The 15,750-nt window shown below is 42.2% G+C and overlaps 1 protein-coding gene and 1 pseudogene across 3 annotated transcripts in view; one reads left to right on the top strand and one right to left on the bottom strand.

Annotated features, from left to right (window-relative positions):
• SGCZ (sarcoglycan zeta) overlaps positions 1-15,750 on the bottom strand; it is a 548,799-nt gene that overhangs the window by 428,672 nt on the left and 104,377 nt on the right. The gene's annotated exons all lie outside the window — the stretch shown is intronic.
• Positions 5,363-5,828, top strand: LOC309349782 (small ribosomal subunit protein eS25 pseudogene; annotated as a pseudogene). Its single transcript has one exon. The product of its transcript is annotated as a small ribosomal subunit protein eS25 pseudogene (transcript).

Raw genomic sequence — 15,750 nt, 5'->3', positions numbered from 1 at the left:
TCATGATGTGGTTGGACCACAGCTCCCATCATCCCTGAACTTTTGCCTTGCTGGCTGGATCTAATGGGCTTAGTCCAGCTGAATCCCCATCCTTGTTCTGGCTCTATGAGGACATTAGCCCTCTGCATGGTGGGATAATATGAAGAGGGGGAAATATGATGTCATATACCAGGTCTTCCCAATGTCCCTGATCCCACCCAATCTGTCAGTTTGACCTCCATACATTCAATGATTGGGAGTCATGTACATGGAGGGAACTTGTCAGCTTCTGTTCTAGGTAACTGCAAAGCGCAAGGACTTCCATGGCATGTAGGACTTGGCACCATAGTCTCAAGATACAAGGCCTCTGAATTATTACTGCAAGCCTTGATTCCTCTCACCAGAACCAAACATTTCTCACACCTCCTGTTCATTGCCTGTCCTCTTCCCTCCCTCTCCTTCTTTCTGGTCCCATCTGAAACCACTCCAAGCAGCCATATTGTTTCTAAGTACCTCTGAACTTCTGCACCTTGAGTAAGATTTCCTCTGTGAACACCGCTGCCCTTCTTCCTTTTTCTGCCTGCTGAGGTTCTGCATAGCTTAAAAGAAGAGCTTCATCCACAAGTGTTAACAGGCCATTAACCTTCATAATCACGGATATTTGTTGAAATATAAATCAGACTAGGGCCATTACCTGTATATTTAGCTCTCTTTTTTTATGAAGAATGCTTCATGCTACAATTAGGTAATTTCCTTCTTTGATAGCTTTGCGAAACCCCATAAAGGGCTTGCTCCTCATAATGCTAATTAAACAAGGAGAGGTACTGCCCAGCCCAACTTGATTTTTTTCCCTTGACAGCGCCTCAAGGATTCTCTTCTTCAAATTACAGTGACCTATTTCTACACAACTGCTATGAGGCAGATGCTTTTCACAAGGTGAGGGTCTTATAAATATTTTCTAGACTTTCAAATAAGAAGTACAGATTTCAGTTACAATAAAAGTCGAAATGCATCTTAGGTCACACGCACACCATATGTTTAAAGCACCATGATGCCAGCAGAGACAGTTTTAGGGTAGCACAACCAGTTTGGCTGCACTTCGCGCCAGCACTATTGGGGGAAAACAGTAACAATGATGTAGGATGGAGCACAAGAGATGGGGGTTAGTGTTGCACACAATGCCACTGAAAATTGGGAGCCCAAAGTGCTCCACTGATGCCCATTTCAACAGGCGTGGCTTCCCTCAAAGAATCCTGGGAGCTGTAAGTTTGCAAACTGAGAGCTGCCAGGAGTCTCCTATTCCCCTCCCAGAGTTCTCCCCTCTCAACTCTCTTTTAAAAAAGTATAAAAATAAAAATGTTGCGTTGATTTTTTCAAAATAACCTGAAACAGCAATACCCGCTCCCAACCAATATTAGCCCCTTCTCACTCCAAATGTAGCTTTCTTATAGGAAACTATTGTTCCAAAGTGTCAGGGGCAAGTCCAGTGGGTCCCATTGTGAGTGTTGTTGTTGTTGTTTTGATTAGTCATTTAGTCGTGTCCGACTCTTCATGGATCAGAGCACGCCGGGCACTCCTGTCTTCCACAGCCTCCCGCAGTTTGGTCAAACTCGTGTTAGCAGCTTCGAGAACACTGTCCAACCACCTCGTCCTCTGTCGTCCCTTTCTCCTTGTGCCCTCAATCTTTCCCAACATCAGGGTCTTTTCCAGGGAGTCTTATCTCCTCATGAGGTGGCCAACGTATTGGAGCCTCAGCTTCACGATCTGTCCTTCCAGTGAGCACTCAGGGTTGATTTCCTTCAGAATGGAGAGGTTTGATCTTCTTGCAGTCCATGGGACTCTCAAGAGTCTCCTCCAGCACCATAATTCAAAAGCATCAAATCTTCGGCACTCAGCCTTCTTTATGGTCCAGCTCTCACTTCCATACATCACTACTGGGAAAGCCATAGTTTTAACTAGACGGACCTTTGACGGCAAGGTGATGTCTCTGCTTTTTAAGATGCTGTCTAGGTTTGCCATTGCTAACTTAAGCAAAATTGTATACATCATGTGCATGAGGAGAAATGCACATGATGAATGAATATTTATCAGGGTTTTTGTTTTTTTAAAAAAATGCAAACTACTGCAAACATGAGACATAATGAACGGAAGATTGGAAAAATGAAAAACTGCGAGGAACTGAAACTGACAAATACATCCATCCCCAGGCATGAGAGGATGCAATCCAAAAAGCATTGGGGGTGCACTACCCCCTCCCAATTGGGGCCATCGTATGTTTGTGTAACAGTTTTTGCCTTCTGTTTGCACATACCTTCAGTCCTAGGTACAGCAGTGACATTTGTCTTTCTTCATCTTCAGGAGACATAGGGCAACTTTTTAACGTTCTAACAAACTACCTTGCTGCTTATTAATCATTAGCAAAGGAAGTTTATAATTAGGCAGTCTGTTGCCATTTTCCTGATGAATGGCACCGATCTCTAAAAGCGACACATGGGAAGGGCACCGCAAATGCCCTGGTTCAAATGCATTGAAGGAGAAGGTTTCCAGACAGACATTCCTGAAGCATCCTTGCTGCTGTTTTCATATATTACAGCATGCATGCGCAGTGTGTGTCGAGGGAAATGTGCAATATTTTCCCCTGAGCGATTTTGCCATTCATGTTGGCAGCAAGTGGAATGCAAAACCAATTTCCAATATTCTACGAAAAGGAAAAGTTCTTTGAACACATCTGAATTAGCACCTATTGCTAAAGCTCGTGAATGGGCCACAGAGGTCTTTATTTTAAAAGCAGTTTCCCTGCTTCTTCATTCATTGTTTACAGAGAGCTAAATGCCATAAAACCTTGTATCTAGTGAATTGTGAACAATCATTTATTTATTCCCAGGAAACTGACAATAATAATGAAGGGGTTTTTTTTAATAAAAAACCAAGACAACCCACGGTGACATGCACTTCATTACAATAAATGATAATAATGCCTATGTCTCCTCTTAAAAGATTCCATTACATTCCTCTTTGGCTCTCTCGTTACAATGACTCTAGCGATTGTGCTACTGGAACAGCTTTTCTTTGATCTCTATAAATATGATAATGTAATTACGCATCCCTCTCTGGATTCCTTTTGCAGGGCACCAAGGCATTCTTTGGGCTTTCTATGTGGGGGTTTTTTGGCTACAAGTACTGAAGGAAAACAAGCTCGGGCCGAGCATTAGGCTGAATTGGAACCAAATAAGTAGCCCAGTCCGATGTGTGCCTACTCAGAAGTAAGTTACCCTGAATTCAATGACACTTGCTCCCAGTTAAAAGTGTGCAGAACTGAAGCCTCAACCATGTAGCGCCAGGGACTTAAATAAGTAGAAAAACTGATAAACTACTTTTTGTGCTATAGCAGCCTTTACCTTCCAGACTACAACTCTCAGCAACCTCAGCAAGCATGGCTGTGTTTGCTGGTGTTGAGTAGACTTGTAATCCAAATGCCTGATGGGCTTGGCTGGCAAAGACTATACTAGAGTATTCCCATATGAAGCTATCTTTTCTATGGAATCTGTTGAGGAAGCCTGGCTGTGCTTGCCATTTATACACAGTGTGATTGACTAGGACCCAAGGCAGGGCCTTCATGGTTGCAGCCCCTATTTTGGTCAGGGGCAAACCTCCCAGCAAAGCCTGTCTTGCAATTATGATTTCCCCACATTCATTCACTTTTTATTGGGCAGGTGAAATTTTGTTGTCAGTATTTTGCTGCGATCGTGCATTCTTGGTGCTTTGTAAAACCATTCAGACCCACTGTCTTTACTGCAAGTTGGAAAAGCGGCCAAATGTTAAGTAGCAAAAAGCAAAACACCTTTTTTTATCTTATTGAGCATATACATGCAGCTGAACTAATGCCAGAAAGGCACCTTAAAAAACCAAACACAGGATGCAGATGAAAGGGGTAAGACTGATAATTAGTTATTGTTGTTACTATTTCAGATTTCAAATCATTATGGAACCACAGAGACAAGTAAACAATACCAAAAAGTCAGTAATATGTCCAACTTAAGGCAGGGAATACAAAACCTAAAGATATTAAGTCATTACACCCAATCTAAAATCATAGCAACCATATAGATGGTAACGGGAAAGATACCGGTAAATCGGAAACTAAATCATAGAAAATAAAATCCCACCTACTGTATATAAATGATCAGGATCTCCCTGTGCCTTAGAGTCCCCTAGTTATTATGATTCATGAATTATGACACGGAGTCCATGTTCATAACATTAGTATGCGGTATGAGCTTCTAAGCCCCCTTTTACACACAAGCTGATAGGGAGCTGATAGGCAGTTTGTGCAACACAATTGCTGCGTCTGTTTCATCTCATGGCAATCATGAATGCAACAGAGATGCTGTAGCAGGGCTTTGAAATGCTGCCCATATCAGTGCTTTAATAAATCCACAATTGTACAAATGCCTAGAGAGTAATTTGCCGGAGTAATCCGATTTCAGCGCATTTCCTATAGGGCTCTCAACATGTTAACTGATTTTACCTTCCCCATTATCAATCGCATCAGTGTTAGACTGATGGGAAAAGTAGCCCTTGATTAAAGAGAGAAAAGGTTGAATGACTACTTTGATTAGCACTCACTGTGCAGCAAAATAAATATTTTCCCATCATATCAGCATAGCAGAGACCAAGGTGTAAGATTAAGAAATGGGACAGCTGGAGGTATAATGTAGATGGCAAAGGAGTGGGGGGGGGGCATTCAAATTCCAAATATCCCCTCATATTCTTATTGCATTGCTCAATCATTGGGCAATTATATGCAACAACAGCTTTCGCCTTTCACTTGCTTTGTCATATTAGGGCGGATCCAGACTGGATTATAATGGGTTTACTCTAAAAAGGTAAAGGTAAAGGACCCCTGACTATTAAGTCCAGTTGCAAACGACTCTGGGGTTGCGGCGCTCATCTCACTTTACTGGCCGAGGGAGCCGACATTTGTCCGCAGACAGTTTTTCCAGGTCATGTGGCCAGCATGACTAAGCCGCTTCTGGTGAACCAGAGCAGCGCACGGAAACACCGTTTACCTTCCCGCCGCAGCGGTACCTATTTATCTACTTGCACTTTGGGGCATGCTTTCGAACTGCTAGGTTGGCTGGAGCTGGGACCAAGCAACAGGAGCTCCCCCGTCATGGGGATTCAAACCACCGACCTTTTGATCAGCAAGCCCAAGGGGCTCAGTGGTTGAGACCACAGCACCAACCGCGTCCGGGTTTACTCTAGGTATGGCTAAATGAGCAGTCCTAAATATGGAAAGACAGTGTAATTTAGAATGACTTAAAATAAGCTGGTGTAGAATACACCAGATCCAAACCAGTTCACCTTAGACCACCCTTGAGAAGCAGCTACGGTAGCCACTCCGACTGCACCATGCTGCCAAAGGATGATAAGAAGAAGGAGGGCACAGGCAAGTCAGCCAAGAAGGACAAGGACCCCGTCAACAAGTCCAGCGGAAAAGCCAAGAAGAAGTGGCCCAAAAGGGAAAGTAAGAGACAAGCTGAACAACCTTGTTCTGTTTGACAAAGCTACTTACGACAAGCAGTGCAAGGAGGTGCCAAACTACAAACTCATCACACCTGCTGTGGTCTCTGAAAGGCTGAAGATTTGAGGCTCCTTGGCTAGAGCTGCGCTCCAGGAGCTTCTCAGCAAAGGCCTAATCAAACTGGTATCCAAGCACAGAGCCCAGCTCATCTACACCCGAAACAGCAAGGGGGGTGATGCACCAGCTGCTGGGGATGACGCATAAAAGGTTCTTGGGAGGTTTTTAGACTCTGTAAATCACAAAAATAAAATAATTTGAACTCCTGGGGGAGGGAAAAACACCTTAGACCACCCTTTTTGCCAGCATAAGTTGCCAAGTCATGTGACTGAGCGGAACAGAGTTAGGATCCAGCATAAGTCCTCCCCCTGGTCCTGCTCTCAACACTTCCCTGCCACCTCCCCAGAATGCCACTTTTTCAGAGCTTATGCCGGTATACGATCTGCCAGTCTCAGGTCAGCTTTATGACCTGGCTGAGCCAGGATGAAGGCGTTATGACAGCATAGCCCTAGCCCTAGCTGAGCTGCGAATCAGCCAGCTGAGCCAGAGATCTGCTGGATCCTAACTTGCTCAGCTGGGGGGATCTTGGGCTTGGATTGCTTCCTTACTCTGGATCGAACCCACTGAACCCACATAGCTGAACAGGAATGGCATTGAGGTTCTGTATTCTTGCAAATGTTAACTTCCACGGTTAACAAATGTCAACTTTTCCTAAAATTCAAAAAACACTGCAAGTAATTGCATTCACGGTAGGTTTTCTCAGAAACATTAAAAAAATAATTGTGTATGAAAATGTGTGCAGAGGTTCAGCATCATCTAGTTTGGTAAACATGTCACAGAAGAATGGCTTCCCCAGAATATTACATTGACATCTGCAAGTCAAACAAACCACAATCCAGTAGTGGAATATTTGCTCTTGATATGGCATATTCATGAATTTATTCAGAGAAGCCTGTCATCTTGATATTTATAAACAAATGAAAACTTCAGAATCAGCTCTTCTGCTTTTTAGATTGGGCAGTGACTGACCCAAGGTCACCCAAGGGAGTTTAATGGCCTTGGTGTTCCAAGTCAAGATTTCTCTATCCTCATTGCATTCACTTTCATGTGTGTGTACAAAAACCTCTTTGTGATAGCCAGGATTTACATCCATTTGGGTCATCTAAAGATTTCCTTAAATCTACCATAAATGTCAACACAATCTCTGCGTAAAATGGACAGTATAGTTAAGACATGTGTAACAGAGTCGGCCTCTCTGTGGTCCTGCAATAACATAAAGTCTACAACCAGAGGAAGGCGTAACACCTTTTTGCATCAGTACAGAGGGTAACACACTGTACCTAGCTAATGTGAAAGCACAACTATATTTAGAAAGGTTTAACACTTCTAAATATTTGGACACTTTAATCCCATAATCAGTATTCACACCCACAAATAGCAGGGGATGGCTTTTGTTTGTTAGAGAGCACATATTTGAGGTGTTTAAATTCCCTATTCTCAGAGGCAGTAAATGTTTCTCAAAATCTCACCAGGAAAAGCTAGTGCATATACCTTACTTTAAAGCTGTCCCTAAATCCAGACTATGCAGAAGAGGTCTTGCACAACAACTAGTTTCTTTAGAAGGCGATACATAGCTCCATCCACATCAATTTGAAATGCCACTCTTCTAACTCAATGTAGCCCAGAGTAGAGCCCTTATTCTAATGCGCTTCCAAGTGTACATTCACATTAGATCGGCATTCAGAAGTCTTCTTATGCACACTGAGATCCCTTGCTAAATTACCGCAATCAGGTTACCTGCAATTTACAGCCTCAGCAACGTGAGTCATAATAATTCTGTTTATAATGCTGCATTTATTTATTTTCATTTATTTTCTGACTCAGCTGTAGATTCATGACAAGAGAGAGAGGTAGCTGGTAGGTCTTTGTCTTCCAGCCTTCATCCAGGTTGGCATGACTGTGAGCCCTTTAAAGTTGTTCCACCATTCAAGTTTTGAAGATCTTATGGGAGGAGAGTTAGCAAATGCATCTGGGGTTTAAAATTGTGCTCTCTGATGATCTCTCTTTCTTAAAGTGGGGAAATAATGAGGTCAATGTGAGTTGTGAACAAAAGCACGGACTCTTATGTACTTCCTTTTGCAAGCAGGACTTCCTCCTCTTCTGGTTTAGCACCTAAATGTCAAAGCAGCAACATGGAAGGCTCCTTTATTAGAATCGCACCAAGTGAACTTTCAAGGATATGATAGTTAAAGCTAAATATGGGTACCTAGCTTCCTCTCTCCCCACTTCACTATAGTCAGATATACTGGAACAGTTTTTCCCACCCAACCGTTTTTCTAAGGAACACTTTGCTCAATGCAAATTGGAGGTGAGCTTCATGTTTATAGCCAAACAGGCTGACTTCCTGTGCATGTAAGAATACCAACCCTTTGAAGGAGGTAAGCCCAGAGCGACGACTCATACAGAGATTCATTGGGTTTTCTCCACTGAAGGTGTTTCATTTAGCTGCATTCTGCATGAAGACGGATTGAATCATCCTATCTCACTCAATTTAACCTTGCAGCAGACTTATAGTATGCAACTATCCTCAGCAGAGGTTGGTTGGTAGCAGGAAAGCGCAGAACCTAAGGTTACCAGACGTCCCCGTTTCCCGGGGACAGTCCCCAGATTTACAAATCAGTCTCCTAACAAAATCGATTTAAGTTGAAAAGTGTCCCCAGATTCATTGAAAAAAATCTGGTAACCTTAGCAGAACCCCATGTACAGATGTAGCAAGAAACCTTCCCTGTGGGTTGGGGACTTTGAGTTCATAGGCGCTTTTAATGAATGAATGAATGAATGAATGAATTTCTTGCAGAACAATTCTCTCATCATAGCACACAGTTCGGCACCTAATACATTAGAGCTTTCTTGTCTAGCCAAGGAAGACCTGGAAGGTGCATCTTTAGAGCAGAGTACAGTATGATTGCTTTGAAATGTGTTCTAATGATATCACCTGATCTTAATTCTACAAATCCTTCTGAAGTAAATATAGATTGTATTTTGTTGTGACTGCTATGAGCAAGCCCTGATCTTGATTAGAAAATAACATTTGTAGTAAAGCTTTTCTGCCTGCATTAGTTTTTCTCAGTTATACTTTTATCTTTCCTTAACAAGAATAACCATGTTTTCCCAGCTGCCTAGGGTAAAGAATCACAGAATCATAGAACTGCAGAGTTGGAAGGGGCCACAAGTTTCATGTAGTCCAGGAATGTAGTCACACAACTTTGTGGGGTTCAAACCCACAACCCTGAGATTCAGGGGTATCATGCTCTATCAATTGAGCTATCTGAATGAGCCCCATTACTTTAGTCCTTTGCTGTGCTATATAGGTAGTTATATTTCACACCCCCATACACCCTTAGATGATTATTTCTGGAATTATAACTTTTTATTACATGATAATTGTAGACAAATACTTCTAGTTTAATTATACATCTCTGCTCCATGTTGGATTTTGCTGCAAAAACAAGCTATGGCTATATCTTTTTTCCCCCTTTTAACTGTGAAGTCATTATCAGAAATCTACTACTAAAGCAGATTGTTCTTTCTTATCACATTCAGGCCTGCCTCTCCCTTGTTAGATGATGGGCGGATATGATAAGATAGAGCATTGCATGATAACTGATCTGTGATAATGGCTTCAAGCAACAAAACAATCTGATAAGAGCTGCAGTTTATCACATGGGAAGAAACCAATTCCTATCATATTTGGTGATCTTGTGAATTAGTCTCCTCCATAGCTGTCCAATTCCTTCCCTCCAGAGATCAAGGGGCTTACTTGTACATCATGGCAAGGTCACCCGTATGTAAACAAACAAGAAAATGTGGATTACTTCTTTTCTTTTTCATGTTTTACAGTGATGCTGCCTGGATCAGTGTCCAGGATTTGGTTTTTATCATTTGGGAGAACTATTTGGCTATGCACACATTAGCAGCTTGAAACACAACAAGGTTCTTTCCCCCTACTGCATTTCTTAAAAGCAAATAAATAAAGAAATGCCCCAAAGAATAAAGCAATTGAATACATTTTCCAGCTCTACAAAAGAAATGCATGAACAGAACATATGTGCAAGCAGGCAGACATAGAATATATTAGGCATGCCCATTATGCAGACAGGGGCTAAAGTCCAGTGAAAGCAAGTTAACATAACAGTTTTGACCACTGGGTATTGCACTGTATAAACAGCTAGTTGTCCCAAATGCTTACTAATACATATAGATCATCAACCTCAGCATAAATATGCTCTATTAAGAAAACTTTCTGTGGCAAAGTTACATCACAGGAGTCCTGTCTTCTCCTGTCTCAAATATAAAAAGCACAGCTCTTAAAATTTAAATTCCTGCTTTGCTCCTTTACAGAATTCCTTGGGTGAACAAAACAAAGGAATTTATTGCCTGATTAATTTTTTTATACAATGTGGTTGATTATAGGCCTTGTTTGTTCATATATAGTGCTGCTCTTAGGCAGGGAGGCACGCAAGCCAAGCCTCAGCGCACGTCCAGGCAGGCAGCCGCCCCTCGGCACCTCGCCCTCTGGCGCCCTCGCCACCGCCGCTTTTCCTTCCAAGAAGGTGGGAAATAACAGCAGTGGCGCCTCCCCCTCCTCCCAGTGGCCAAATCAGAGGCTCCCTTCAAATCAAGCCAGCAACTACCCCTCACGCTGGCACCACACAACGCCTGCCATGAATGAGAGAAGGCAGGCAGGTGGCATGAGATCAGTCATGTCAAAGGTGCCGCTGACTCCGCTGACACATACAATATGGTTAGGTGGCTTCAGCGGCAGCCGGCCCCCAGAATTTGGCGCCAGGGTGCCCTGCGCCCCTTGCGCCCCAGGGTAAAGATGGCCCTGATGACAAGAGCCACAAGTACTAAACCTTGCAACAAGGAGTGCAGTATGTACACAAGAGTGATCCTTTTTCTAACTGTGAAGGACTGGGGATCTTTCACAGTTGAGAATGCATTCACCCTTCAATAAAATTCAAAGCAACATTCCCCTGATTTCTCATTGTCCCACAGTTCCATGAACCTACTAGATTGGAGATCCACTTCACTTGAAAGATCAGACTCTCCAATTCCACCATGCTAAGAATGTGGCACAATAGAGGCCCATATGTGCCAAGGCCCAATTCACATTATTCTTCCTCCCCTTTTCTCAAAAGCAGTAAAAGAATATTGCACAAACTGGGAGTGTGTACATACTAACGTCCAAGTAGAGCACTTCATTTGCACGTTAGGTTTAAGGTATGGTAATAGGGAATGAGTATATGCCTGTTCCTCCACTCTGTAAAGAGAAATGCTAGCTTGTTAATGGGCCACAGATTCCCGTTTAGCTTCATAATGAAAGCTGTGGGCCATATGCAGTGGCAAAATTCAGCTGCTGCAATGGACGTCTGTGTGATCAGTGGAGGTTCCTGCTTCCCTCTTGTCCCCTAAGGTCCCCCTCCTGGTGCAACCTTAAAATCAGTTCTGGGTGGTTTTGGGACGTTCTGGACCAAATTTGGTGGAGGAGAGGAAACATGAGTTGTGCAGTTACCAGCAGAACTATGTATGCAGAGCATTGGAGACAAGCCCATGTGTAGTTATGATGCCCTTTGCAAATGATGGTTATGATGATCTACAACCACATAGATTGAGATATTTATTGGCATCTGTCACAAGCCATTGCAAACCACAACTCCATAACGCTCTTGGTCTCTCTCTCTCTCTCCCTCTTTCTCTGCATATGTATCTATATATTTTTATTCTTCAGACATTGGCACTAAGGTGAAGTGAATGAGAAAGTCCCCTACTTGCCTGGAGCTCCCAGTACACATGGAGAACTTGGATTAGGGCAAAGATTATGATGGCGTGATGTTATGCAATGAAAATACAAAACCACAGTCTTAAAACTCGCCTGACTTTGAGTTGACATTTTGACAACACGGCTACAGCATCAATTAACTCATCTAATATTAATTAGTATTTCATAAGCATGGCAATCTCAATGCTTTAAGTTACTTTATCTGTTAAATCAATGCTTTAATAGCCCATTCGTGTTAATTAAGAAACAATTTAGTTTTCAGTGGAAGAGTTTAATCATTATCGTTATTAATTGTTTCAAGTGTTGGCGATGGGAAGGAATCCTTGGCTCTAGTGGACTTTTGCTTAACTATGCAAGAGATAGCCCGCAGGGAGGGCAATCTCAGCTCCAGAGTCTCTGTGCCATTTAAATGCAAATCATTGCAATCAGCATGCCACAGGTATACTTACACCACAGCAGAAAGGAGCAAGCAGGCCTGGGGTGCTGTGTCAAGGCTTTCTGGGCTGTTTTCGCCAGAGTGGTTTTGATGGATGTTTGTACAAGCCACGGTTTTAAAGAGTGGCTTCGTTCACTTTATGTTTGCTCGACGACAAAACTCCCGACTGTGTATGTGGATCCTTTTTTTGTTGTATAAACAACAATAAAAATACTTTCCCTATTAGATAGCACAGTCTGAGCATTGTAGCCAATGTTAGTCTTACTCAGAGTAGACCCACTGAAAGTATTGGCTATGATGACTAACTTAATAGCTTAAACAAAATAATAATTAAAAAATTCCTTCCAGTAGCACCTTAGAGACAAACTGAGTTTGTTCTTTGTATGAGCTTTCATGTGCATGCACACTTCTTAGTTAGATACAACCCTGGGTGTGGGAAGCAGTTCAGATTGGTATAGTTGTTGCCATTTCTCCTATTTCTAGTGCTCAGGCTGTGAGTGCTGCTTATGTAGTAGTAATAATAATAATAATAATAATAATAATAATAATAATAATAATAATTTTTATTTATACCCTGCCCTCCCCGGCCAAAGCCGGGCTCAGAGTGGCTAACACCAGTAAAATTACAATGGAAACATAATAAGGTGGGGAAAACAATCAAACAAAAAACCCAATTTAAAATACAGGTTAGAATGCAATTTAAAAAGCAGCCTCATTTTAAAAGTAGCCCATAAATCAAAACCGTTAGGGGAGGGAAGACATAAGGGTCAGACTGAGTCCAAACCAAAGGCCAGGCGGAACAGCTCTGTCTTGCAGGCCCTAGGGAAAGATATCAAGTCCCACAGGGCCCTAGTCTCTTGTGACGGAGCATTCCACCAAGTCGGGGCCAAGTCCTAGTAACTGCTCCATAGGGGCAAGACCTTGAATAAAGTGTTAACTACACTGCTTCTTTTGTGCTGACCTGCATCTGACTCCAGCCCTGAATGTGTGTGAAAATGAGAAGGGCAATGGAATGGAGTGACTGTAGGATGACTCCCCACTGCCATGTTTCGTTGCTGCTGTTAGTGATTTGTTTACATTCAAACATTCTAGATCATCTAGAATTCTCAATTGTGGGAGGAGCATCCAGAGTAGAAAAGGCACACGACTGAGATGAGAGCCCAGCGATGGGAGTAGGGCTATGTGCACAGGTCAGCAGCCCCTTTGTATTTGCTTTCCTTCTTTATGCCTGAAGAGGGCTAAAAAATTTGGGCTTCTATAAAGAGAATTACTGTTGCAATTTCCCTCCCTTTTTGAAATTGATTTACTCTTGCCTTGACGGAATTTAACATTCTGTTATGACAATCCATTGCATCATTGAGAGTCTAAGGTAATTTTTACACAAATCCATTTAGTGCCTTTCCGCTAAACACCAGATTCATATATTTTTTTGCGGCAGAGGGGGAGAATGCATTTTGGGAGCAACACCATCTACATCTTGAGGTTTATGATACGTCAGGAGCTTCTGAGAATATGCAGATGCAATTGAGGCAGATGGAATTGCTCTTTTTTTCTGCTGGAAAAGGACTCTCAGAAGAATCTCATTTACTTTTATTCTGACAGATGCAATTAGATGCCTGCACCTGGCATTGGTGGAGAATTAGTGACTCTTTAATTAAAGCATCTATGGATGGAGCTTTTCAAGTAGGAATCCATTTATCACAAACTAGTTTGTCATTCTTAATCTCTTTCACCTTGCTTTCTATGTTTTCCCTGTCAATGCCATTTATCTGTTTATTTCCATATTATGTGCTGTTGCTTTTGTTCCTCCTCTTATTATCCACTTACAGAGCAACCCTGAGACTGTTTACCTGGAAGTGAGTCTGCAGTCCCAAACACACTTAGTGGGACCTACTTCCTAGGAAACATGGTGGTCAAATAGCTCAGTTGATTAGAGCGTGGTGCTGATAATGCCAAGGTTGCAGGTTTGATCCCCATATGGGACAACTGTATATTCTTGAATTGCAGGGTGTTGGACGATGACTCTCAGGGTCCCTCTAACCCTATGATTCTATGAATTCTCTGCACAGGATTGCTCTGTATGACTGTTACTGTTCCATGCAGAAGAAGAAACAGAAGAGGAGAGGACATAATAGAATTGTTTACCTATACAAGGACCTTTCTCTGCATTAGTGGATATTCAGTGCTTCTTCACTCATTCCTACTAATGCTTCTCACTGTGATAATTATTCTCACTTTCTTTTCAAGTTGTCCTGGAAATAACTCAGATACTGGGTAAAGTGTTCCTTATGTTTGCATTCCATGATGTATGACATCAATCATGCGGTCTTGGCACAAACACTCTTCAAGCCCAAGTTCACTCTGTGTCAAGTCAAGGATGAACTGCCCCAGTGTCTCCCTGAATTCATCTCAAATTAAATAGGGAAGCATGGCATTCTGTATTTGTTTTCAAACTGCATTCCAAGAAAAGCAAGTATGTGTTTGCACATGTTTTCACTGGTGTAATAAAGGCATTCAGTTGCACGCTGTATCAAGAAACACAGATTTAGAAAGTGGTCAGAGTGTTCACTCTCCTAATATTTGCCAAATCCTTTACATCTGTTATCACGTATGCCAGGGCGTCGCCCCCAATCTCTAAATGAAAATGAAAGCCTACCAGTTACCATTTCAGCAAACCTACTATTAACAGGCTTTAAAAATAGTCAAGAAATGCTTCCAGGGGTATTATAAAAATTGGCAGCCCATTTCAGCAAACATGTTTATTACTTCTAATGGGAAGAGAAAGATTAGCATGCAGGTCATATTTTTATGGAGCAGACATTTGCACAAAGATCATGTAATCCAGCTGAAAAGCTTCAAATGAAAGTCAATTAGATGTTATTAATAAGGAACAGTGTCAAGCAGCAGTGTTATATTATCTTTTTTGATTCGCTGAATTGTTAGGTATCAATATTTTTCTAGGAAAGAGCCTGTTAAATACAAGGATTGATATGCCAAAACCAGTCAAAATAGTAGGAATGGAGAGAAACAAAATAATTTTATTTGAGGAAAGAATTATTCTAGTTCAGAGTATATTATTATTATTATTATTATTATTATTATTATTATTATTATGCTGCCTGCCTGAATGGGTTGCCCTAGCCACTCTGGCCGGCTTCCAGCAAAATATGAAAAACACTAAAACATCAAACATTAAAAACTTCCCTATACAGGGCTACCTTCAGAAATCCTCTCAAGTAATAGTTGTTTATTTCTTCGACATCTGATGGGAGGGCATTCCACAGGGTGGGCATGGCTACCCAGAAGACCCTCTGCCTGGTTCCCTGTAACTTCACTTCTCACAGTGAGGGAACTGCCAGAAGGCTCTTGGAGCTGGACCTCAGTGTCCAGGCTGAACAATGTGGGTGGAGACGCTCCTTCAGTTATACTTGGCAAAGGCCGTTTAGACCATATGTGTGTCTCACATATTTGACTGAAAGTGAAATATGCAGCACAATAAAATTAACATTAGTTAATCAGGGATATGTGTCGCCCTACTAATAGGCCTCCAATTCAAGCCATGCTTAAGTTTCAGAGATGTAACAGTTGACCTTGCCTGAAGGATCTGCTGATGAGTCTGTCCCTCACATATGACTGGATAATTTAATCACAGCAAAATCCCTCATAGGAGTCTGATTGTGGGGGGAAGGAGAGAAGCACACCCTGAAAGTTCACAGTATCCTTTCAGGATTGAATTTGTTAACTGCTTGTGGCACACGAGTGGCTCTTTCATATCCCACTACTGTGCTCCAGCACACAGTTTGTGCATGACTGCCCTAGCCCATGATCCAATGGGACCATTGATCAGTCTAGCTCAGTATTGTCTGGAAGGAGCTCTCCAGGGTGCTGGACTGGAGCTTTTCCAGCTGTACC

This window comes from Podarcis erhardii (genome assembly GCF_964252035.2).
Source record: "Podarcis erhardii genome assembly, chromosome: 9".
Lineage (NCBI taxonomy): Eukaryota > Metazoa > Chordata > Lepidosauria > Squamata > Lacertidae > Podarcis > Podarcis erhardii.
This window is presented reverse-complemented; position numbering and strand designations above follow the sequence as displayed.